The sequence below is a fragment of the Sus scrofa genome, chromosome 8, assembly GCF_054392235.1.
Source record: "Sus scrofa isolate SSC_HxYL_T2T_F1_AM1 chromosome 8, Sscrofa_HxYL_maternal_Yorkshire_Landrace_v2.0, whole genome shotgun sequence".
In the NCBI taxonomy this organism is placed as follows: Eukaryota; Metazoa; Chordata; class Mammalia; order Artiodactyla; family Suidae; genus Sus; species Sus scrofa.
In genome coordinates, this window is record NC_139390.1 from 11,771,924 (window position 1) to 11,797,186 (window position 25,263).

Sequence of the window (25,263 nt, forward strand, 5' to 3'; positions counted from 1 at the left end):
CAGCAACTTGCAAAATATTTTTTTTTTTTTTTTTTTTTAATGACTGCACTCATGGCATATGGAAATTCCTGGGTCAGGGATTGAACCCAAATCGCCGCTGCGGCAATGCCAGGTCCTTTAACCCACTGTGACAGGCTGAGGATCAAACCTGCGCTTCTGCGGTGGCTGGAGCTGCTGCAGTCTGATTCTTAGCCCACTGAGCCACAGTAGGAACTCCCCAACTTGCAGATCTTTTGAAAATAAAATATAACACGTACAGTGCCCAAAATTTAGTAAGGATTTACTATGTTAGTGTCGTGGACAATTCTTGTTTTGTGTTTGCTCAGCAACCATTTCTCCCATCTACTAGAAACATTCTTTCCTTTAAGGATGGACTTCTCCCAACTGGATAGGTTTGGTGGGACTATTAATGGGTGCCCTCATTTCCCCAGCCAAACGCCCCACGCTAAGCTAAGCAGATACCTCTTCCTTGGAATTTGAATCTCAAGCAAAGTCCATACGACTGAAAAAAGATGGCGCTCATTCATCAAGCAATGGGGAGTAAGCAAGTCTTCCTGAATCAGACCGACGGGGTGATTTGTTTCCTCCAGTCTCTTTCAAGTTCTGCTCTCCTTTTCCTGCCAATTCCAGAAGTTCCTAACCTCCTTCTAATACATTTCCTTTTGCTTAAGTTAACCGGGTCGTTTTCTTTTGTTTGCAATCCTAAACTATAGTCTACCCATACAGCTATATTATTGTTATTATTACAATGATCATGATTGTTACTGCTATTCTGATGATTAGAAAAGAGGGTTTAATTAACATTATTATTGTTTATGATTGTTTTTGATGCTATAACTTGGCCACAAATCTTCTGCCTAAATTGGGAGTAGATAATAAAATCAAAAGCAAGATGCATACATCTCTACTCACTTTCACATTTATGTCCACACCTGATCTTTCTACCTCTCTATTCACGTAGTTTGTATGATGTGTGGTTAAGGACTAAATCCTGGCTAAAGTTCAAAGCAAGGAAAAATTTGCACACAATAAACTGGGCTTCTGGTTTGATGTCTGTCTTCAAGGTCAAGGACATATAGTCACATAAAGAATATCTTTGATCAACTATTAGTGGGGGCGTAAATTAGGATTTGGGATTAACAGCTACACATTATATATAATACTCACATATACACAGATAAAATAGGTAAACCACAAGGATTTACTGTATGACACATACAGTATCTTATCTACAATATCTTATAATGAAATATAATGGAAAAGAATCTGAAATACATATATAAAACTTTTGCTATATACCTGAAACTAACATAACATTGTACATGAACTATACTTCAATTTTTAAAAATAGTTTCAAAAATTAGTGGAAAATGATGCTTGCTAGGCCAGGCACTTTTTGGGGAGGACAAAGATATAGATTCAGACCTCTCCTACCTACGGAAGTCGCAGAAAGCTCTCACAAATGACTCTAATGAAACACAAAGGGCAGCAGATGAAAAATAAAGATGAACAGGTAACATTCCAGAGGTCCTAGGGGGGTCCTGTGTGTTCTCCTAGGTCTTTGACTCTGTGATTCTACCTACGATCTCGTTGATTTGGTTTATGTTTTTTTAGTGCATGAGGAAATTTTATCTGCTTACACAATAATCTTTAATTTACACAGGTTCCTCCCCTTGATAATAGGAATGAAATATCTCCTGTTGTTAGTCGTGAAGTCATTATATAAGGTCCTTTCACAGTTTATAGAAATACCATCAAATATCATTTACAAAGTTGTTGGGAAGACTAGAACCAGCCTTGGGTTTTTCCTGCCTCCCCACATTAGACTGAATCAGCATCCACACTCTTCATACCTTCCCTGTATTGGAATCACACATCCGTGCCCTGTGGCTCCTGACTTTATCCTATCTCCTGATGGAGTGGGCGGGGGTTAGGTATTTGAGGTTGGGTATTGACTGTGTGACAGCCTGGGCCAATGGGACGTGGGCGGAAGTGACTGGGCTGAAGTCTCAGGAGGCAGAGAGGGGGTTTCCGCTCTCTCCTTCCCCTCTGGCAATTTGCTGTCAAAAGAAAGCTGCTGATCCAAGGAGAATGAGACACATTCAAACTAGCCCATGGCCTGGAGCCAAGCTTGGCCAACCTGAGCCTGACAGAGAGCTGCCCCAACCTGCCACAGACCCATGGAACCAAAAGTAAGTAGTTGCTTCAGGTCACTTTTTTTTTTTTTCTTTTGAAGGCTGCACCTGCAGCATGTGGAAGTTCCCAGGCTGGGGGTCGAACTCAAGCTGCAGCTGCAGGCCTAGGCCACAGCCACAGCAACATGGGCTCCAAGTGGCATCTGTAGCCTATGGCTCAGCTTGTGGCAACACCCGATCCTTAACCTACTGAGTGAGGCCAGGGATCAAATCTGCATCCTCATGGATACTATGTTGGGTTTTTAATATCCTCATGGATATTGTTTTGGGAATTCCCAAGTCATTGGGCTTTGATATTATGCCATGATATTGCATAATAGCTGAGCGATATATTAGCCTTTACCATATAACATGGTTCCTGAATGACTGGGAACTCTGCAAAGTCAGTGTCAGGGTTTGTCTGGTTCACTGCTTTTTTTCTCCACTCTTTAGGACAGTTTACACCATATAATGGTCTATGAGTCTATTGCACAAGCTTCTTATATTAGTCTAATTCCTTCTCGCCTATCAGATGTGAGTTAAGAGAAATAAGCAATCCTACTCTGGAAATGACAGCCACAAAAGACACGTGGGGTTTTCTTTCACTGTTCCCAGTAACTGTATAATAAAAAATGTTTTTGGCCACACCCGCAGCATATGAAAGTTCCCAGGCCAGGGATCAAATCCAAGAAGCAGCTGCAACCTACACTACAGCTGCAGCAACACCAGGTCCTTAACCCACTGCCTCACAGTGGGAACTCCTTATAATCAATTTTTTTGTGTGGTCAATACATCAAATGTCACTTGAAAAGCTGTTAGAGGGAATACTTTCTTTTAAATGGTAGATGGTCCAACAATGCCAATAAAAACAAGTCTGAATTTGTGTATTCCTTTGTTCATGCAACAAGCCTTTTGCTAGGGAACTTACTTTGTGCTAAGCCCTGTACTAGGTCCTTGAGAGAGGAAGAGCAAGCTCATGTTTCTTGCCCTTAAGTCATTTATGCATCAGTGGGAAACACAATTCAAGGACCTCTGAAGTTCGTGTGTTAAGTATTTGAATAGATAAAAGGGGATTCTTCCTATGGGGGCATAAAAGAAGTATTTAACTCAGACCTAGGAGAAATCAGGGTAGACTTTTTAAGCAGGTTGTGATGGCTGTATTTTAAATGCTGAAGAGATAGCGATAAAATTGAAGACTGTAAAATTGGAGTTTCTATCATGGCTCAGGGGAAATGAATCTGACTAGTAGTATCCATGAGGATGCAAGTTCGATCCTTGGCCTCACTCAGTGGGTTAAGACTCTGGCATTGCCGTGAGCTGTGGTGTAGGTCGCAGACACAACTCAGATCCCACATTGCTGTGGCTGTGGTGTAGGCCTGTGGCTACAGCTCCAATTCGACCCCTAGCCTGGAAACCTCCAAATGCTGCAGGTGCGGCCCTAAAAAAAAAAAAAAAAAAAAGACAAAAAGAAGAAGGGTGGGGGAGAAAACAATAAAATAACCTCTACAGCAACTCTTCTCAGAGACATCATGGCAGAGAAGATGACAAGGATAGCTTGATTAGGAAGCAGCTTATGCCTGCAAAGTTCACTTTTTAAGTGCAATGTTTGTTCTGTCTGCCTTTACTGGCCATGACTCTGTCATTTCCATATCCCTTAATCCTCTGGGAAAATCATAATCTTTTTACTTTGGCAAGTAATGAGGCAAAATCTGCAACACTTTTAGACAAAGTAGTCACACTTCCAATTTCTGACCTGCATAATAAAATTAATAATAATCCCACTGTACTTAGTATAGGGGACAGAAGCTGCATATGGAAATCTAGGAATTAATCTGATGAAATAAAATCTGATCACTTGAGTATTATCTCTTAACTCAAAAAACAATTTTTTGAGTCATTTATGTCATTGAGACTTTGACCTTAACACTTGTGACATATAACACGGCGACTATCTATTACGTACATTTTGTCAAATAACTGAGCACAATAATAAAATAAAATTCTAATTTTGTACGCTAACCATTTAGAGGAAGGAAAAACCCTTATAATTAAAATATTACACAAAATGACCAATGGACGCCGGGGTAATGTAAAATAAATCCCGGAATTTAATGAGCTTTTTAATCATCACTAGTTAAGACAATTGGTTGGGCCTGTTATTTTCAGTAGCAAGCTCAAATCATTTCACGTGATAATTTCGAGGGTTAATTGTCTCAGTTTATTCAATGCAATCTCCTCCACCGGCTTTATTTTTATCTGCCAGTACACCAATATGCCGTAATTAGCATAAATTAAACTAAATGAATTCTGTGGGTTACTAAATTATTTTACACCGGTCTTTTTTTATTTTCCTTTCCAAACATTTAAAGGTTAGGGATGGGTAAATGGTTTGATGGCAAATTCCAGCATCCAGCTGCTCTGCCTCAGCTCAAAAAGGAAAAAAAAAAAAAAAAAAGCTTAAAAACTGAGTGATTGATTTCCAGCAATCTTGGGTAGAAAAATACATTGTGAAAAATGTCATCACGCAAGATGTTGTATCATTATACACTGACCTTCACAGAGGCCCAAGCGCCTCAAGGGCTGGAAAGCAACATGCAAACGCAGATAATGCAGCGTGAGAAAGATTCAAGTGTGCGCCTCCAACGAGCCATTTCCGGTCTTCAGACTGACACACAGTGACCTTGGATGGCTCTGGTGACCTTGGATGGCTCCGGGGACCATGTGCGCTTAACAAAGTGAGTTCTATCTCAGTTCCTTTAACCTTGAGTTCTTGGTGGTAACTCATCTTTCACTGAGAAACTCAACACAGGAGCCTACAACTTCCACTCAAGTTGAGAATGCAAGTCGTCTAGAACAGTCAGCCCACGCCTGGACCCACTTCCCATCTTCCCAGACTACACTCCTCCTGCCCCCCCCCCAGGTGCCTCTGCATGGAGATCGCCCCGCCCACACTTCCTCTGCCTGCCCCGCACCCTCCCGCCACCTCCTCCCCACTGCCTCCATCCTGTGGGACCTCACCCACCATTTACTATCCGCCTTATTTCTTCTCTGCAAACGTGACCCTAGAGAAATGCTCTCCTTTCTCAAGCAACAGCGTTTACTGGGCATCTACTATGTGCCAGACTCTGCGCCTGGTGCTGGGAACTTGTTCTTGGACAAAGTAGAAATGTTCCCTGCCTCAAAAGGACTGGCGTCAACAGGAAAGAGTCCATTTACAATAAAGCCAGAGACCTGTAAGGCCAGGGGAGGGTCCTTCTTCCTCCTCAAGTTTCCTGGGTTCTCTCTGAAAGCTACCTCTCCAGTCACACCTGTTGTCTCCTGAATGGGAAGGGAGGTGGACATGACCTTGGCCACCATTGGAAGGTGGAGGTGACAAACGGTGAGCGCCTCTCTTCACAGAGCCTCACTCTACAAGCCACCTCTTCGTGCTCTAGTGTCTCAAACACCTCCAAGGCAAGAGCTGACCAGTTCCTTCTGTGCTCCCAAGCCACGGGTTGGGATTCAATGACAGCTCTTCCTGTTCAGGGTCCAGGCCCTTGAGTGGAAGGCTTTCCATGATATACAAGCAACTTATTCTTTTTTATTATTATTTAAAAACAATTTTTTATTATAGTTGATTTACAGTGTTCTGTCATACAAGCAGCCTGTTCTATCCAGCACCAAATTCTCATTTATCTGCTCAGTGCCTCATTCATAATAGAAGCCCAGTAAATATTTCTTGCATTAGTTACATGCATAAATATGTGTTAAGTTCATGAACGGTTTCAAAAATTATGATATATTTCAACATGGTGGATGATGTATGAGTAGAAAGATGTGACCAAACAAAATTAGTCTGCCCTGTATAATAACATAAAGAAGTTCAAAAGCACCACAGGCCACTTCAAAGCCCAAGGGGAAACTCAATCTCTCAGTTGTGAACCAGCTGACTATCACCAAGGGGGCTCAGGCCCCAAATACCTGTCTAAAAGCATTAGTTCTGTGAGCACCCAGGTTTTGTCATATTCAACACTGAGTCTTTATTACTTAGCATACAGACTAACACAAAAAGATACTCATAGCATTTGTTGAGTATACTCAATGAATGAACTAAAATCAACTTCCAACTCACATTTTTTGTAGGTTAAAGATTTCTCTACAAGAAAGAGAAAGACAAATACCATATGCTATTGCTTATACTTGGAATCTAAAACACAGCACAAATGCAACTTTTCACAGAAAAGAAACAAATGGACTTGGAGAACAGACTTATGGTTGCCAGGGGGGAGGGGAGGGAGTGGGATGGACTGGGAGCCTGGGGTTAACAGATATAGACTATAGCATTTGGAGTGTGTAAGCAATGAAATCCTGCTGTAGAGCCCGGGGAACCATATCCAGTCCCTTGTGATGGAACATGATGGAGGATAATGTGAGAAAAAGAACATATATGTAAGACTGTAAGACTGGGTCCCTTTGTTGTATAGTAGAAAGTGACAGAACACTGTCGATCAAGTATAATGGAAAAAATAAAAACCGTAATATAAAAATTTAAAAAAAGAATCATTAGCTAGTGGTTTGCACAATGTTCTGTTGGATCTGCCCATTGTTTTTCTAAATTTTGAGTTGTTGACCAACCTGAAGCGCTTTCATATGGAAACCCCTGACGTTTCTAAACTTGACCTTCATGTCTTGGCGACAAAGTAGCAGATCTAGAAATAGTGTACGTGGGAATAACGCCTGGAGGACATTAACTTTGTGGGGCTATGTCCTTTGAATGGGGCATGGACTCTCCACCTCAACACAATTCCCGCCTGGAGAATTTCATGCCTCCACACACCCTTGGAGATATTTGGTTCTGTGACCCTGATCTAAACAAGCCTATGAAGGGGGAAGCAAGAGAGATCATTTGAGGCTAGGAGCCCTCAGGTGCTCTTAGCATTTTAATAATTTATTGTTTAAATCCTTTGCCTATATTTTAACAGAGGATGTAAAATTCAGAGTGATGGGATGGGAAGAAAAACCACTTCGCAAAATATTTCTGGCTTTATAAATAAAACTCAAATACTCCCAAACCAGCCAAGCAAGCTGAAAACAACAGGATGGGGTCTGTTAAATTGTTCTCCACATATTCTCTGCTGGCCTGTGAAGAAGAGAAGGGGTGTCCATTGACTACATATGGTCTAGAAAATGCTAGAAGAATGCCTCGTTTGACAGGAAGATCAACTGACACCTTTAAAGAGTGGAGGGGTTTCATTCAGAGTCTGGCATCTGACAGTCAAATCATTCTTCCTGGGTTAGCCTTGTCAGTAACACAATGATGTGAAAATTACTGAGAGTCTGTGGAGAATGCAGGCTTCCTGAGAAATCTGGAGTCATTTATGTGTGGGTAGAACCCTAGAAGGTGACACGAAAGATAAATAATAGCTATCCAGATGGCGTAAAATAGATACCAACAGTAGAAAGCAAGCTTAGAAAGCTATTCTCTGATAGTTGACAGGAAGGTTTTCCTGAAGGTTTTATTTAAGAAAATAAGAGAAAAAAAAATGTGTCTCCAAGGAGATATATTGGATTTGTATTGGGACATAAGACTCAACAACTTATCCTTCAGCAATATTCAGACTGAGCTTTATCATTATGCCAAGAGTTGTTCTTGTTTCATTTTTTCCCTTCTTCTGGATCCTAATCCACTGTTTATTGGCCCAGAACCATTTCATAATAATATGTTGAGTCAACAGAGAAAGACGCAAGGCTGAGGGTGGGGAATGATGGGCTCAAGAAAGAGCCAAGGGGAACTGGCTCTGTCCTTATTGCCTACGGCTGGGAAATGATTTCCCTGCAAACAGCCATGGATTCAGACTCTAGGAATCTTATGACATATCCTTGGCTAAGTAGGGTCTTTCTGAAAAGCTCTAAAACATAAATCTCAAAACACCCATTTACCCATCATTCATTTAACATCGTTATTGGGTGTCAGGCCCCCTAAAGGCCAATCCTGAAGGTCTTACAATCTGAGAGGAGGTATATCCATGTAAAGCATTAAACATAATGTAATATGGTAAGAGGTTTGGTGGAGGTAGTTCTAGGGCATCCAAAGTACAGGACAACAAGGAAGGATTTGGTCAGGAAGAACTGCGGGGAGCAGTTAACCAAACCAGTTTAAAAGGAAAGGTTAAACGGCACCCAGGCCATGACCACCAGTAGTCCTGGTTTGTTCGTCTTATGTCATGGATACCTGGGTCTGCCAGGCACTGTGCTTGCCGGTGCGCTGGGCTCTGGTGCTAGGAGATGGTGCACGCACAGGGCTTCAGCGGGCCATGTGAATCAGCCAGTTATGTTGGAATGAACAAGGGTAAGTGAGGTTGGGAAGGGACAAGGATGAATGGATAGGTAGGGGCACCACGGTCCTAATAAGTGACTTTATTTATTAAAGGTGGGGCAAGTGAAAGGTTGTACACAGAGATGACAAGTTAGATCTGGGTTCTGGAAAGATTCCTCTGCATATTCTGGATAGAGAATGGACTGCAAAGGCAAAGGGACCAGTCAGCAGAAAGGTCTCGTAATTCAGGTAAGAACAGATACGGACCTGATGTCAAAATTTACTACAAAGCTATAGTGGAAAGGCAGTATGTTTCCAACATCAGGACAGACATATAGGTCAATGGACTAGAATTGCAGGTACAGAAATAAATCTTTACATTTACTGTCCATAGATTTTAAATGAAGACGTCAGGACAATTCCACAGGAAAAGAAAGTCTTTTCAACAAACGGTGCTGGGATAATTGGATATTCGCACACAAAAGAATGAATTTGGACACTAAATATAACCATGAACTCAAAATGACCATGGACCTAAATGTAAAAGCTAAAACAAGAAAACTTTTAGAAGATAACACAGACTTGGGTTAAGCAAAGATTTTTTAGATATAACACCAAAAGCGCATTTCATAAAAGAAAAAAATAATCAATAATTTGCACCTCAACAAGATTACAAATGTTTGTGCTTCAAAAGGCATCATTAAAAAAATGAAAAATCTGGAGTTCCTGTCGTGGCGCAGCGGAAATGAATCCGACTAGGAACCATGAGGTTTCGGGTTCTAGCCCTGGCCTCGATTAATGGGTTAAGGATCTGGCATTGCCGTGAGCTGTGGTGTAGGTCGCAGATGTGGCTCAGACCTGGCATTGCTGTGGCGATGGTGTAGGCTGGCAGCAACAGCTCCGATTAGACCCCTAGCCTGAGAACCTCCATATGCTGCAGGTACAGCCCTAAAAAAAAAAAGACAAAAGACGAAAAAAAAAAAAAAAAGGCAACATATAACATGGAGAAAATCTTTTAAAATAGTATATTCAATAAAGGATTTGTATCCTGAGTATATAACTATCATATAGCTCAATAATATAAACACTAATAACACAATTTGAAAATGGTCAAAAGATTGAGTACACGCTTCTCCAAAGAAGTTATGTGAAGAGCCAACAAGCACATGAAAACAATGCTCAACATGATGTCACTAGGGAAATACAAATCACACTCCCTGGAATGAGGACAGTCACAAAGAAAATTGCAAATATTGGAAAGAATGTGAAAAATTGGGGCCCTCATACTTTGCTAGTGGAAATATAAAATGGTACAGCCACTATGGAAAACAGTTTGGCAGTTTCTCAAAATGTTACACATAAAATTAACATACAACCCAGCAATTCTGCTCTTAGGCATCTATTAAAAATATTGCTGCACAAAGACTTATACACCAATGTTCAGAGAAGCATTATTTAAAATAGACAAAAGCAGAAATGACCCAAATGTCTATAATTTGTGTATAAATAAACAAATTGTGGTCTATGCATACAGTGGAGTCATTCATGAACTACTATTTGGCAATAGAAAGGAATAAAGTACAGATATATAGTACAATATAAATGACCCTCGAAATTATTATTTTAGGTGATAGAAGCCATACACAAAAGACCCCATATGATATGATTCCATTTATAGAAAATGTCCAAAAATAAATAAATCTATAGAAACAGAAAGTAGATTCATGGTTGCTTAGGGTTAGAGGCAGCAATGGGAAGTGTACAAATGAGCATTTGGGGTCTTTTTGGGGGATAGAAATGTTCTAAAACTGGATTGTGGTGCTGGTAATACAACTTTATAAGCACAATTTTTAAAATATCGAGCCATCTACTTAAGATGGGTGAATTTTCTGATATGCATAAAATAAACAGTAAAGTCTTTTTTTAAAAAACAAAGAATGAAAGGATGTGATGTGAACCAACAATTAAAAAAAAAGCTTCCTCAGCATTGAACTTGGGAACCAAAAGCACAGGAGAGTGGGTGGCAAAAGAAAATCTAGGATTAAAAGCATGAATGAGATGGATGGCTAAACTTAATTGAATAACTATTATGGGCCAGACACTGTTATGTGTCTCATATGAATCATTATTAGGTTTTCATAGAAACCTCATTAGGTTGGAACTTTTACTACCCATGTTTTATATATGAGAAAACCCTGCTGAGGCACAGAGAGGTTAAGAAATTTTCTGAAGGTCACAGAGTTAGTAAGCGGTACTCTGGCAAAGCTATTTGTGAAGCCGATAGGATGAGAAGAGGCATCAGTTTCACAGGCTACCCTGGTCATTCCTTCTAATGCTTGAGGATCCTTTGCTTCTTGACACCCACGCAGCGATCTTGACCCACATGGCAGAGAACAATCACATCTCTTCCTTCCTGGCTTAGATGCTGGCCAGAGTGAGCCGATCCCAGATTTGCAATCACTGTCTACAGGGATGTCCATTTATGGATTGATGATGTCTGCCTGAGATCATCAGAAATGCCAAATGGTAGGTCAAGGACAATAGCCAGAGAGAAATTAGCAGCAGTTAGGGCACACTCACTAGTGAGGAGATATTTAAAAGGCAATTAACAGCTTCCTTCTGCCAAGCAGCCAGAAATAGTCACGGAAAAGTCACAGGAAAACTGCTTCCTCTGGGCAGGAATCAGAAAGCCATCTTAGAGGTGTTTCATGTAAGAAGTTGTGTCTTGAGAAATGGGGTTTTCTTTCATCACTCTTCCTACCTGGGTACCGTGTTGTTGGAAGATGATATTGGAAAGGAATCAATACACGCTTGCTGTGTTTCTTCAGCAGGAATTTGACTTGTGCAAGGAATGAACAAGTGAGCCTTACACTCCTGTTCACCTGGGCAGCCCGTGTAGCCAGATCCCCTTACCCTGACCAGGCACCTCCCTTCTAGGGAGAGTGGCAGGGTGTGGGCAGCACCCAGAAGAGACCAGCTGACTCTCCAGCGGCCTTTGATCCATGTTTGGCCCTTCTATTACCAGATCACCTGTCTGTGTGTCCTTGGGCAAGTGCCATCGTCTTCTGAAACAAAAAATGAGATGCCAAGATCTCTTTTACACTGAAAGTTCTTTTCCTGCTTTAGTCTGTGAAACGGCCCAGCCTATTGACTGGGGCGTCTACAGGTGCTGTAGTGAAAGGCAGAAAAATAACCACACGAAGCATGATCCTTCCCCTGATGGTTAGAATAGAGTGTTGGTTTCCTGAGACTACTATACTGTGTTACTGCAAACTGGGTGGCTGGAAACAAAACACATTTATTCATTCATAGCTGTAAAGGCCAGAAGTCCAAAAATCACGATTTTTGTCAGGACTGGCTCCTTCTGGAGACTCAGGGAGAATCCATTCCACGCCTTTCTCCAGCTTCCGGAGGCTGCTGGCTATTCTCAGGACTCCTTGGCTTGTAGACACATGACCAGAACCATTGCCTCTCTCTTCACGTGGTTCTCCCGTGGTCTTACCCTCTGCGTCTCCAATGCCCTCTCCTTCCTTTCTTATTTTTTAAATTTATTTTTGGTTTTTTTAGGGCCACACTTGTGGCATATGGAGGTTCCCAGGCTCTAGGGGTTGAATTGGAGCTGCACCTGCCGGCCTACACCACAGTCACAGCAACACTGGATCTGAGCTGCATCTGTGACCTACACCACAGCTCAGGAAAATGGCAGATCCTTAACCCACTGAGTGAGGCCAGGGATCGAATCCATGTTCTCATGGATGCTAATCAGGTTTGTTAACCGCTGAGCCAGGACAGGAGCTCCGCCTTCTCCTTTCTTTCTCTCAGGGGAACTTCAGTCACTGGATTTAGGACCCACCCTCCATCTAGAAGGGGTCCGTCTGGAGATTTTTAATTTAACTACATCTGCAAAGATCTTTTGTCCAAATAAGGTCACATGCATGGGTACTGGGGGTTAGGACTTGGGCATATCTTTTGCGGGGACAGAATCAACCTGCTAACAAATTGTTAATATTTAATAAGCCCTTCTATGTACCCCTATATGTTTCTAGGTGTCACAGATGTATTATCACATTTTATCCATACGACAACACTATACGATAAAAACTTTATACATTTTTTTCTTTTGCGTTCTTTTTAGGGCCACACCTGCGACATATGGAAGTTCCCAGGCTGGGGGTCAAAACAGAGCCGCAGCTGCCATCCTACACCACAGCCATGGCAACATCAGATCCGAGCCACATCTGCAAACTACACCGCAGCTTGTGGCAACACCGGATCCTTAATCCACTGAATGGTGCCAGGGATCCTCAGAGAGACAACACTGGGTCCTTAACCCGCTGAGCCTTCCTAGACTATTGGCAGGAATGCAAATCGGTACGACCACTATGGAAAACAGTATGGAGGGTCCTCAGAAAACTCTACATAGAACTACTGTATGACCCAGCAATCCCACTCCTGGGCATATATCTGGACAAAACTATAATTCAGAAAGATACATGCACCCATATGTTCACAGCAGCACTATTCACAATACCCAAGACAACCTAAATGTCCACTGACAGATGAATTAAGATGATGAGGTATAATCTATACAATGGAATACTACTCAGCCATAAAAAGGACAAAACAATGCCATTTGCAGCAATGAGGATTCAACTAGAGATTCTAAAACTAAGTGACGCAAGTCGGAAAGAAAAAGACAAAGCCCATACGATATCCTTATACATGGAATTTAAAATACAACACAAATGAACCTATCTACAAAACAGAAACAGACTCACAGACACAGAGAACAGACTTGTGTTTGCCAAAGTGGACAGGGGAGGGAGTAGGATCGACTGGGAGTTTGGGGTTAGTAGATGCAAACTATTACATTTGGAATGGATGGGCAATGAGATCCTACTGTAAAGCACAGGGAACTATATCCAATCTCTTGGAATAGAACATGATGGAAGATAATATAGAAAGGGAATATATATATGACTGGGTCCCTTTGCTGTACAGCAGAAATTGGCACAACATTGTAAATCAACTATAAAAAATTCCAAATAATAATAATAATAAAATCAAACTTTACAGAAATCAGGGGGAAGAAAACTAGCAGTATGGCAAAAATTCAAGACTCCAAGAGTCAGAGATGTGGGACCAAATAGAGGGTTATTCTCCTACCCTTTTTCCCTTTATTAAATAAAAAACATCATCTGGCTTTCACATACTATCACATGGGCTTGTGCAGTTTCCCTCACTCTCTTTTATTCACACCTTCTTGTTCTCCTTCACTCCATGTTAGGAGGACTCTCTCAACCTTTTTTCTTTGGGGAATGGGTGCAGTAGCCAAGTTTCCACCACAAGCAGGAGCCTGCCACAAAGAACATGAGTGCATGGAAATGGAATAAGGGTTATTTGAGATCTTTTATAACCTCTTCTAGGAAGACTGAGTGGTAGGTATGATATCCAATCACATCTCCCTTAGTTCATGGAAGGCAGGGTAAATGGCAGGGTCACTTTAGTTCTTCAGGAGTTACATTTGAAGGTAGCAGAATGTGCCACCCCCAAATATGCCACCCACACATAAGGACTATTTTGAGCTAAAAAGCAAGTGAGAAGAAGTAGTTTCAAGAGAAGTTCTCGCCCGCTTCCTATTTCCTATTTCTTAATTATTCCAATTATTCAAAGTAAAGGATCATTAGATGAGTGTGGAGAAAAGAAAGGCTAAAGATAAGACCAAACCATAGTCAATAACCTTAGTTGTGTCATTTTTTTTTGCCAAAGCTGGTGGTAAACAACCACAATAACAGTAATGATGTTGATGATTGGATTCATTTCTCTCTCTTCCCAGTTCCCTTTCTACTGGCACCAGAAACTGGTGAGCCAGAGATGACTTAGCACAAGAAACAACCACTGTGGTTATTCCACAAGCCAGAAAATGCAGGCCCGGTTAATCGGGTGTTGCTGGAGAAAACTGGATTGTTACCCTGAATACAAAGCATACCCTGACCACCCCCACGCCCACCCCTTCCGCTCTTGAGATGCATTCTGGAGAAGGCTTGGGTAATGCAAATAGCTGCATATTGAGTCGTTATTCATTGACTTGCTTACACTGGCAGGGAAGTTTTCCCAAAGGAAGAAAAATGATCCCAAACTATGATTAAAGCTCATACTTTAAGAATCTTAATAATCATATCAAAAAGCCTTGTGTATTTCTCAATGCCTGGGCATTTAGCCACCTGCAGCCCTGCAAGTGAACAATAAATCCATGTGATCACCTTACATTCATTTACTGTTGTGTTTCTATTATCTGCACATATTTTATTTGATAAACACCCCTCCTTTGATGGAATGACTATGTTACTTGGTATTTTGCCCATACTGTCACGTCAGTGACACCCCACGTGTTTTGCTCCCTTTAAGCACTCCTGAAAGTGGTAATGGGGTTCTCCAAGGCTTAATGTGCCTAAACCACATCATATTTACCCCAAAATACGGCTCCCAAGATTAACTAAAATATCAAGTTTCTTTGCTTTAAGCAGGAATTTAGAAACTCTGTGCAGTAACAGTGCTTATCTCCTGCAATCCGAAGCTCTATCCTTCAACAGCAAACAAAGGGGAAACAAGTTCATTGTTATGTAATAAACTTAGTTTGGTAGACAAAAATCTTGTGATACGTGGAAGGGGGGCTATCCATGTAAGTTTAAAGATGCAAATAAATAAGAAGCATTGTTCCTTCTGGAAAAAAAAAAAGATAAAGATGAGTGTTATTGAGGGGGAATGTTGATAACGGCACTGGAGAATTATTTATTCAGCTTCTTCTGGGTCCTGAGGATTGTCCCAGTTACCAGGGAAACAGAAGAAATAGAGGAAAATAGGACAGGCATCCTGGCTTCAGAGAACTACCAATCCATAAGGGAAAATTTTAAATATATAACTATCGATGCACCAAATATGATTTTACATCTATATATGTCTGTGTGTACATTCTGGAATCCTCTTAATAAGCTGAGTCTAATGCAGTGAAGGGAAAAGAGTTTAAAAGAATTTTCAAGATACGATTGAGTCTAAGAGTTTTGGTTGGCTTTAAACCAAATGCTATTCTGACAACTTTTACTGTGGCTGCTATTTTTAGATGTTAACACACATGGTCAAAAATTGAGACCTGCATAGTCAAGGCAGCCAATGTGGACATGTGTCGTCATTGACCTAATGGCTGTCCTGTCACTTCTCCAAGTATATCTTGGAGATCATCATCCCTTGAGGAAAAAAAAAAAAAAAATCAGGATGGGGAAGGGAGGCATGATCATTTTAATTGGGGAATCTTTGAATACATTCTGTCTTAGAGATTCATGACCAATCTTCACATGTGAAAAGCTAGATGAGCTATTGCATCAAAGAACCTAGTATAATGTATGAAAACCAGTCCGTCCCAAACTTACTTGATCATGGAAAGAAGTTTTTGTGTAGCACCTCTTTATTGGCATCCCAGGGAACCAGCGCTCCCCAGAACATTTTCTTGGAAATACTGTATTACCAGACAACAAACACGTATCTGTTGCTCTTCAAATATCTGTAGCCCACCTGTGTTGATTAAGCAGCTATATCCCGCTGTGCACATTTCTAGAACCTAATGTTTATATATTGAAGACAATTGAAACTCAAAATGAGTAGGTATGTAAGAGGGAATAACCTGTAAAATGAAAGGTTATGAGTAAATGCAAAAGAAAAGGCAAGAGGTCACTCCGTAGACCGGCCAATCTGCTGCTCAACAGCCTGTCTGAATGGCCTGGTTTTCCTTATTTCTTTTTTCTTGACGTAATCATGAGTCAACTGTTTTAGGTAATTCTTCCATGATCACTTTGTTAGCTTTGGGTTGTGAATTATTCCTTCAGAGACGGCAGAAGACATGGCCAACTAAAGGGAGCCATAGTGCTTCAATTACAAACAAAGTGCCTGCAGAGAGCCACGAGGAGGCGTTCCTTGCTGGATAGAGTATATTCATAAGAGCAATAAAGTCAAAGTAATATTTTTCCGGTATGTTAGCCTTGCTAAGGATGGAGTGGGCACAGGTAGTTGTACAAGTCCCAATAGGGGGCCATAGACAGAGAGGGAAGCTAGCGGACTTTAGGAGATCCCTGTGAATTCATAACTGCCCAAGACAACCATCAGAACAGGCAGCCTTGCTTGATGGGCAGAGGTTTGATATAAGGCTCCGGTTTTTGGGTGGGGGTGGTGTGAGGCCTGCATTCGGCTTCAGACCAAGGGCAGAAGTTTAAGGACCACCCTTCTGCTGATTTGCATACCCACCCTTCTGCTGATTTGCATACCGGATACCAAGGAGGAGCTACTATTCCCGGAAAGGAAGAGGTGGTGTTAAAAGCTTCCGTGCCGGCCCACTTGCATCTCTCACAAGCATCCTATCCTAATAAATCTATTTCTTGCCTATCACCTTGTCTCTTGCTCCATTCCTTCTGCGCAGAGGCATAAAGAACCTGAACCTCAGTGAATCCAGACGTGGGGTGAATGATCCTAATTTAAAACCATGGGTTTAAGTCCCGATCTCTGTGTTCAGGCCGTTAGTGCCGTCAGTTTCAGTCTCACGGAGAATAAGTATCCCTTTAGCCTTTCGCTCTTTGGTACAGGCTTCTTTAGCATTAAAAAAGTTTTTAAAAAATAGCTTAAAAAGAAACCTCATTCTCAAGGGTCCTAGGTTTCAGCTATGCCACCTGAATAAACCCCCAGAGATCTACGATACAGCCCAGTACCTGCAGTTAACCACACTGAATTGTCCAGTTAAAGAGATTGCTAAGAAGGTTGATCTTATGTGACGTGTTCTCATCCTCTCAAATGAATACTAATAGTAAATGAAGAGGACAGGAGAAAGCTTTTGCAGGTTAATGGTATAGATTGTAAGTGATGATTTCATGGGCGTGTCCTTTCCTCCAAACTCTTCAAATCTTATACATTAATTATGCACAGTTTTTTGTGTGTTAATCATACCTCAGTAGAGTGGCTTAAAAAAGGAAATAGACTGATGTCTAAAAATAAAGTATACACTATATCTATATGTGTGTGTGTCTGTGTATATATATATGTGTATATATTTGTAATTCTCTATTATCCACCCCACTGGTCCCTTTGAAAATGCCAAAGTGTCTCAGAATCGCACCCTTCTTGCTTCCAGCCCATCAATGTTTTAGTAAATTTTCTCCATGAAAATGATCGTATTTACATTTTTCGTTATTAATGTTACTATGAGTAATGTTTAGCTCTTAAATGAGGTAATACAGGTAATGCATTTGTAACAGTATCTGCACAGAAAAAGGTCTCTAAGTGTTCGTTGTTATTATAATTTGCCAGTACTTTGAAATTCCATTTCTCCACTCCTCACAGCAGTGCTATTGGGTAGATATTACTGTTCTCCCCTTTTTATGAGGAACCCCGAAGTTCAGTGGTACAAAACAACTTGAAGCAAGAAATCAACCAGATCCTTGGGGTTATTTTTAGTGCAATCAAAAGTTGGTTTAAATTCCTAACGTCTCATAATTCTTTAAATTCTAACTGGTATAGTGAGAAAAATTAAGCACAGAGGGTTAAATGGAGTCAATATCGAAGGCTGGTATGATGGTCAGTTTTCTGTGTTAATTTGGCGAGACTCTAACTCCCAGTAATTCGATTTAGGTGGCCCTGGGAAGGGATTTCATAGACGTGATCAAAGGCCATAATCAGTTGACTTTAAGTAGGAAGATTGTCCTGGATAGTCTGGGTGGGCCTGATGCTATTAGTTGAAGGGCCCGAAAAGCAGAGCTGACACTGCCTGAGAAAGAAGAAACTCCACCTGTGGGCTGCAGCATCCACTCACGCCTGAGAGTTCCAGCCTACCCTTCCCAGTGGGCCCATCCTATAATTTCTGGATTGGCCTAGCCAGTCCCCACAATCATATGACAATTCCTTGCAAAAAAAACTGCCTAATGTATATGGCTTCCTGGTTCTATTTCTCTGGTTGAATCATCTGCATTAAAATCCAGATCTCTATGTCCAGAGACAGAGTTAAGCTCAGAACTGCTAGCATCATGGAAGCCATCAAAACTCAACTCATACAGGTCAAATCGATCTTGGCTTTATCAGATCCCCATTGATTTAAGTAGCCCTAACCATACCCCCGAGGAATCAGTGATACAAATGTTCTTTAATTTTTGCAACGCTACCTCTCCTGTGCTAGCTGCAAGACAAAAGCAGTAATGGTAATAACATTTCTTAAGGAGTTACCACATTCCAGCAAAAGACCATGATTTTTGAATTCATAATCTTATTTAACAGGTATAAATTATAAAGAGGTAGGATTCTTCTCGATAGAAAGAAGAACTTCTGAAGTATAATTCCAACCTAAAGATCACCCGGGCTGATCCAAGAGATGGGAAGCTCTCCATCGGTCAAGGTCTGGAAGCCCAAATTCAAGGCATTTTGCAAGGAAGCTAGGCTGGGGATTCGGCACTGAATTGCCACTAAAGATGACAAATCTTAAATTCCCTTATTCTAAAACTCTGTCCTCTGGCTACTTGCATATTTGGTCTGCATAATATCATTTTTAAACTGTTTATAACACTGTCCTCAAAATATATATTGACATTAATATACGTGCAGACTGAGACTTTTTGCAAAATTAGAAGTAAATCAATGAACTTTATCTTTTCTTTTGTGGCCTCGCTCCCACAAGGGTGACTACAAAGATCTATAAAGAGGCACTTAAAAAATGAAAGTTAAATCAGAGTCAGTTCTCAATTATCCACACTGATAGCTAGAACAAATGGACAGATATTTCAAGACAGCAGATAAGGGTCAAAATTTTTACATTTGGCTTTTAAATAGTGTCCTCTACTGGCTCCAAGATTAAGAGGTGACTTTTGCTGGAAAAAAATTCACTTCCTTGATAGAATTCTGGTTCCCTTATTTATTTATTTCTTTTGTTTTTAGGACTGCATCCACAGCATATGGAAGTGCCTAGGCTAGGGGCTGAATCGGAGCTGTAGCTGCAGGCCTATGCCACAGCCACAGCACCACCAGATCCTTACACACTGAGTGAGGCCAGGGATTGAACTGGCATCCTCACGGGCACTGTCAGGTTCTTAACCTGCTGAGCCACAATGGAAACTCCCTGGGTCCCTTATTTGTCAAAAATCTCTGGATTAAATTGATTAGAATTCTTGATTAAACTGTTAATAAGAATTAGCATCGGAGTTCCTGTCGTGGCTCAGTGGTTAATGAACCCGACTAGCATCCATGAGGATGCTGGTTTGATCCCTGGCGTTGCTCCGTGGGTTAAGGATCTGGTGTTGCCGTGAGCTGTGTCGTAGGTCGAAGACACGGCTTGAATCCCGAGTTGCTGTGGCTGTGGCGTAGGCTGGCAGCTGCAGCTCCGTTTCGACCCCTAGCCTGGGAACCTCCATGTGCCTCGGGTATGGCCCTAAAAGCACCCCCCCCAAAAAAAAATTAACATCAATCTATATTTTTAATTTTCCCCTGGATACTCTAAAGTTCAGACCATCCAAATGAAAATCTGGGTAGAGAAGGGCAAAGTTATTGCACACGAGTGCTTCTGTAGTAGATAGATTAGCAAATCTAAATTGTGAAGCTCATTACTTTGTCATCAACCAAAAGGACTTTGCATCTGGAGTTTCTGGTGGCCTAGTAGGTTAAAGAGCTGGCATTGTTATAGCCATGGCGCAGTTTCCATTTGGAACTTCAGCGTTCCATGTGCTTGGCCAAAAATTAAAAAAAAACTTTGCATTCCGAAGTCAGCTCACACCAGACCTCCCCACACTGGATGGCTTTCTGTAAATCTTGTCCCTGAAACTCTGCATTTGCTCTCTGGATAGAGTTGGGCTTCAGGTTTAAGCCATTCTAGAGGGTTTAAGCTGAAAGCTAGACAGCAAAAGGACAGTGACATTTGGAGGTAGCTTCAAAGAATTTTAGGGAATTCTTTAAAGTAGGAATTAATCACATTCATTTCCCAAGTTGTGAAGCATGTCTCAGCAAAGTGGGGGAAAGCTTAACTTCCTTTCTGTTTTGTTTAAATAAAAAAATTAACAGAGCATAAACTCATTCAAGACACAATAAAATGCCGCATCCAGGATGGACCAGAAAGTAGAAGATCCAGGTTCTAATCCAAGTCCTCAGTAACCACCAATGAGACGGTAGGCAAATGACTCAACTTGCCATCTCTCAGTTTCTGTATCATAGCAACAGCTGCTATCTGTTGACATCTTTCTTGCTAAGCCTTGGTTGTTTTTCTAAAAACGCTTTTGCAATTTAACTCATAGAATTCTCTCAACAGCCTTATTAACCAGCTATGATTAGCAACCCCATTTTACACATAACAAAATAAGGCATAGAAAGTAAAGTGCCCAAAGCAAGGTCCTATAGTGGGAACAAGAAAAACTCTTCTTTTTTTTTTTTTTTTTTTTTAGGGCCACACTCCACACTCGCAGCATATGGAGGTTCCCAGGCTTGGTGTCAAATTGCAGCTATAGCTGCTGGCCTACATCAGAGCCACAGCAACACAGCATCTGAGCTGTGTCTGTGATCTACACCACAGCTCATGACAATGCTGGATCCTTAACCCACTGAGTGAGGCAAGGGATCGAACCTGCGTCCTCATGGATACTAGTCAGATTTGTTTCCACTGAGCCACAATGGGACCTCCCTTTGTTTTTCTTTCCCAAGGAAAATTCTAACTCATCCTCTTAATCATGCTGTGTTGCCTCTCTGCTGGAAAATGTGGGAGTTGAATCAGATGTTCTCTCAGGATCCTCTAGCTCTTATATTCTGTGATTCTACTGAATCGCAAGGTATCTATTAAGTAATAATTTTAAAGGGCTAGCCTCAGAAGGGATGTCCATTTCAAGAAATATTTATCCTTCCAGACCCAGATGGAATGTTGTCTCCCCTACACCCTCGGCCCATGGCAGGTATATCCTCCGTGAGATGAGCAGTGTTTTCAACCTTGGCTTTGACCCTCATCACAGCACATGGTACAGTCATGAACGTGCCCCTCTTACTGACTTGCTAACTCTTCCAGGTCAAGATCATGACTCATTCATCTTCGTGTGGCTCCAGAAGCTGTAACATGATAGGAGCTCAATAAACTGTTTAATCATAACTACATTTTTAACAGCACATAAGCTGCATGGGTGTTGACATTTCTTGATTGGGACAAAATTTGGGAGGAAAAGACATTTGAAAATAAAGTATTATAATAACCTGCCCCCCCTTCCCTGCCACCCATGAAATTGCCTTATCCTACACGTTCACCCTGTCTTCTCTTGGCCCTCCTCACCTCAGGACCTTGAACTTCCTGCTGTCTTGCCTGGAAGGCCCTGTACCCAGGTCTCCATGACTCATTTTCTCTCTCTGCTGAAACGCCAAGGAGTCTGAGAGTCCTTCACTGACCAGCTTAGGAAGAAGCAACACCATCACGCCCAGCTCCCTCCCTCTGTCTTCCTATTCTTGCCCGTGACATTTCCTACGACCTGAAATGGGACCAGTATATTTTGAGATAGGCTGTATTTCCTCCAAACCAATGCCAACGCCATGAAGTTGGAATCCTTCATGTCTTCATCTACTGCGATAGCCTCGTGCCTAGAAAGTTGCCTATGACATTGTAGCCGATCGAAGACTATGTAGGTAAATAAATGAATGGCTAAAATGCTTCTCCTCATACAAACATTGAAAATGTTCTTTAAGGGGCTTGTTATGATAGCAAGACATTTAAATGTGAAACATCCGGTTACTAACCCAAAGTCCATCTCCGGCCAGTCTTCCGCGGCTTGTATAAATGTCCTTCCCACATCTGTGAGTTTATTTCTGTTTTGTAAATATGTTCCTTGGTATCATTTCTTTAGCTCCTATGTATAAGCAATATCATATGGTATTTGTCTTTGGGGAAAAGGAGAGGAAAGATAAATGAGGAGTTTGGCATGAAAACATACACACTACTACACATAAAAAAGATAACCAATTCAAGGACCTATTGTATAGCACAGGGTACTGTACTCACTACAGGTAATAACCTAGAGTGGAAGGGAATGTAAAAAGAAGGTAAAAATGAGTGTACAGTGCTGTATACCTGAAACTAACACAACATTGTACATCGACATCTCACTAAATTTTTTTAATTTTTAAAATTAAAAATTAATTACAAAAGCATATATGTGTGTATATATATGTATGGATATATGCATATGTGTGTGTGTGTATATATATATAAAGTCCTTTGGTATCTACACTCCAACACTAACAAGTGATATAAGCAAGCTGGATGCATTGGATACAGAGGGATGTGGGCATAGAGGTGGAGGGGGAATCACCTTAGTGCTGGCAACTAGGTAGTTATGTGACTAAAGATTTGCCTCTCTGTGTTCTCGATGTCAAGAACCCCGTCTCCTTCATCTGAGCCTTTAATGATGGGGCCTGGCGGGCAGAAGGAGGGCTTCCTATGCTTGTTGAGTGAACAAAGCCAGCATGCAAGTCCCAGCCTTCTCTATAGGCCTATTTCAAGTTTCCCCACACTTAGGAGGTACTGCCAATGCTCATACGTGTCGTTCTTGTCACTTAGTGAACGGACAGATATTAGGAGTTTTATTTGAGTGGCATAGGAAGAGAAATCCAGAGATATATAATGATTTGCAGATGGGGACACCACATGTCATTGATAGGATCAAAAGAAGTCTGAGTTCTGTTTTCTCTGCCTAAGAAATCAAAAACTCCAATTTTAATAAGGACTTATTCTGGTCCGTCTTTTGCCTGCCCACATGTAGGAGAAGCCAAAAAGTTTTTTGGCAGACTCAAGGTTACCCCTACCTGTTCACCAGCATGCACCTGAGTTATTAATTATTTTAAGCAATGACTGCATAAAATATCTAAATGTCTGTCTATCTGGATGGAAGATAGATAGAGAGGAGGGCAGGGAGAGAGACAGAGGTGGGGGAGAGAGAGAAACAGTGTGTAAATAGACAAGGGCCAGACTATATATAAAAATAGTACTTTGACCCACAACCTGCAGAAATCTGCCTGGGAATCCAATCCTTATCTAGAATTAACAACCCAGGAAGCCAGCCTGCAGTGAGCCAGACTTGCAGGAAGCCCGATTGCTTGCTCTAGTGAAAATCCAGAAAACTCAACAGTATCTTATGCAATAATCGGTTTAAACTGACCAAGACTTGACGAGTAACCAATTACTTGATTACTAATCAGGTTTTGTCCCCACGGCCAACTTAGGACCAACCGGAGAAAGCCAAATGCACAGCCCTCACCAATTACAGGGAAAGCCCCCCTTTCAGTTAGCTCATCTCCACCTTCCACAAGTCAAGAACACACCTGGGGGAGTTCCCGTCGTGGTGCAGCGGTTAACGAATCTGGCTAGTAACCATGAGGTTGCGGGTTCGGTCCCTGCCCTTGCTCAGTGGGTTAAGGATCCAGCGTTGCCGTGAGCTGTGGTGTAGGTTTCAGACGCGGCTCGGATCCCGCGTTGCTGTGGCTCTGGCGTAGGCTGGTGGCTACAGCTCCGATTCGACTCCTAGCCTGGGAACCCCCATATGCTGCGGGAGTGGCCCAAGAAATACCAAAAAAAAAAAAAAAAAAAAAAAAAAAAAAAAAAAAAAAGAAGTAAGAACACACCTGAAGCCTCCTGTTTTCCACGATAAAACTTTCCCACTCCTCTGCCTGCCTTTGAGTCTCTGCTGAAACCAGGTGATGGTGACTGACTCCCTTATTGGAACAGGCTCTGAAGCCACAACCTTTGCTTTTCTCATTTGGCAGGTGTTGGTTGGTTGAAAAAAAAAAAATATATATATATATCTGCATACACATATACATACATATATTTTTTATATAAGAATATATATCCCACATAACCAATGAATTCTTGTTTGTTCAATATTTTTCTTTAACTATAGTCTCTAGAAAATTTTAAAATTTTTATTGAAAAATGAATTTTCACACTTCTATCTTAAAGAGTGAGGAGTTCCCATCAGGGCTCCTCAGAAAAGCTTCCATGAGGACGCAGGTTTGATCCCTGGCCTTGCTCAGTGGGTTAAGGATCCGTGTTACCGTGAGCTGTGGTGTAGGTTGCAGATGCAGCTCAGTTCTGACTTTGCTGTGGCTGTGCTATAGGCCGGAGGCTGCAGCTCTGATTCAACCCCTTGCCTAGGAACCTCCATATGCTGCAGATGTGGCTCTGAAAAAAAAAAAAGAAAGAAAGAAAGAAAGAAAGAAAGAAACGAGTCATTTTCTAAAATACACTAAAATAATACCTGTTAAATTAAACCTATTCATTCAGCTACCCCCAGAAAGTATGTCACATACCATCAGCATATAGCGCCTGTAGCATAGTTAAACAAACACCGAGCTTAGGAATAAAAACCCTTGCGTTTGAATGTGGTCCTACCACTCACCTGTTGTGTGGCCTAGGATAAGTGATCTAAACTTTCTGAGTCTTTAGTCCTCACCTGCGATTCCAAACTAGTAGAGTTATGGTGAAGATGACATTCAACGGTACTTCTGAGGCACCAGATACAGGCAGGTGCTCAGCAAGTACACCTGTATTCTCACAAGGGCAGAATAACAGAAGGCAAGAGGGATGAGAAACAACTGCAGCATGGGAATGAAATTCCTTGAGTTTGTTCAAATCCACATCAGTAGCTGGAGCCCACCCTCGACCAAGTGGTCAACGACACAACAGCCAGGAAATTGTTCATTTGCATTAAGTAAAGTGCTGACCATGAAAAGCTATGCAAAGCACCTCAGCAG

The 25,263-nt window shown here is 41.5% G+C and overlaps 1 protein-coding gene and 1 long non-coding RNA gene across 28 annotated transcripts in view; both read right to left on the reverse strand.

The window, feature by feature from the left end:
* LDB2 (LIM domain binding 2) overlaps positions 1-25,263 on the reverse strand; it is a 397,713-nt gene that overhangs the window by 195,923 nt on the left and 176,527 nt on the right. The gene's annotated exons all lie outside the window — the stretch shown is intronic.
* On the reverse strand, positions 18-6,918 carry LOC146400322 (uncharacterized). Its single transcript, XR_014812176.1, has 2 exons — positions 3,928-6,918; positions 18-2,243 (listed from the first exon to the last, which is right to left on the reverse strand). It is a non-coding gene; the product is annotated as an uncharacterized LOC146400322 (long non-coding RNA).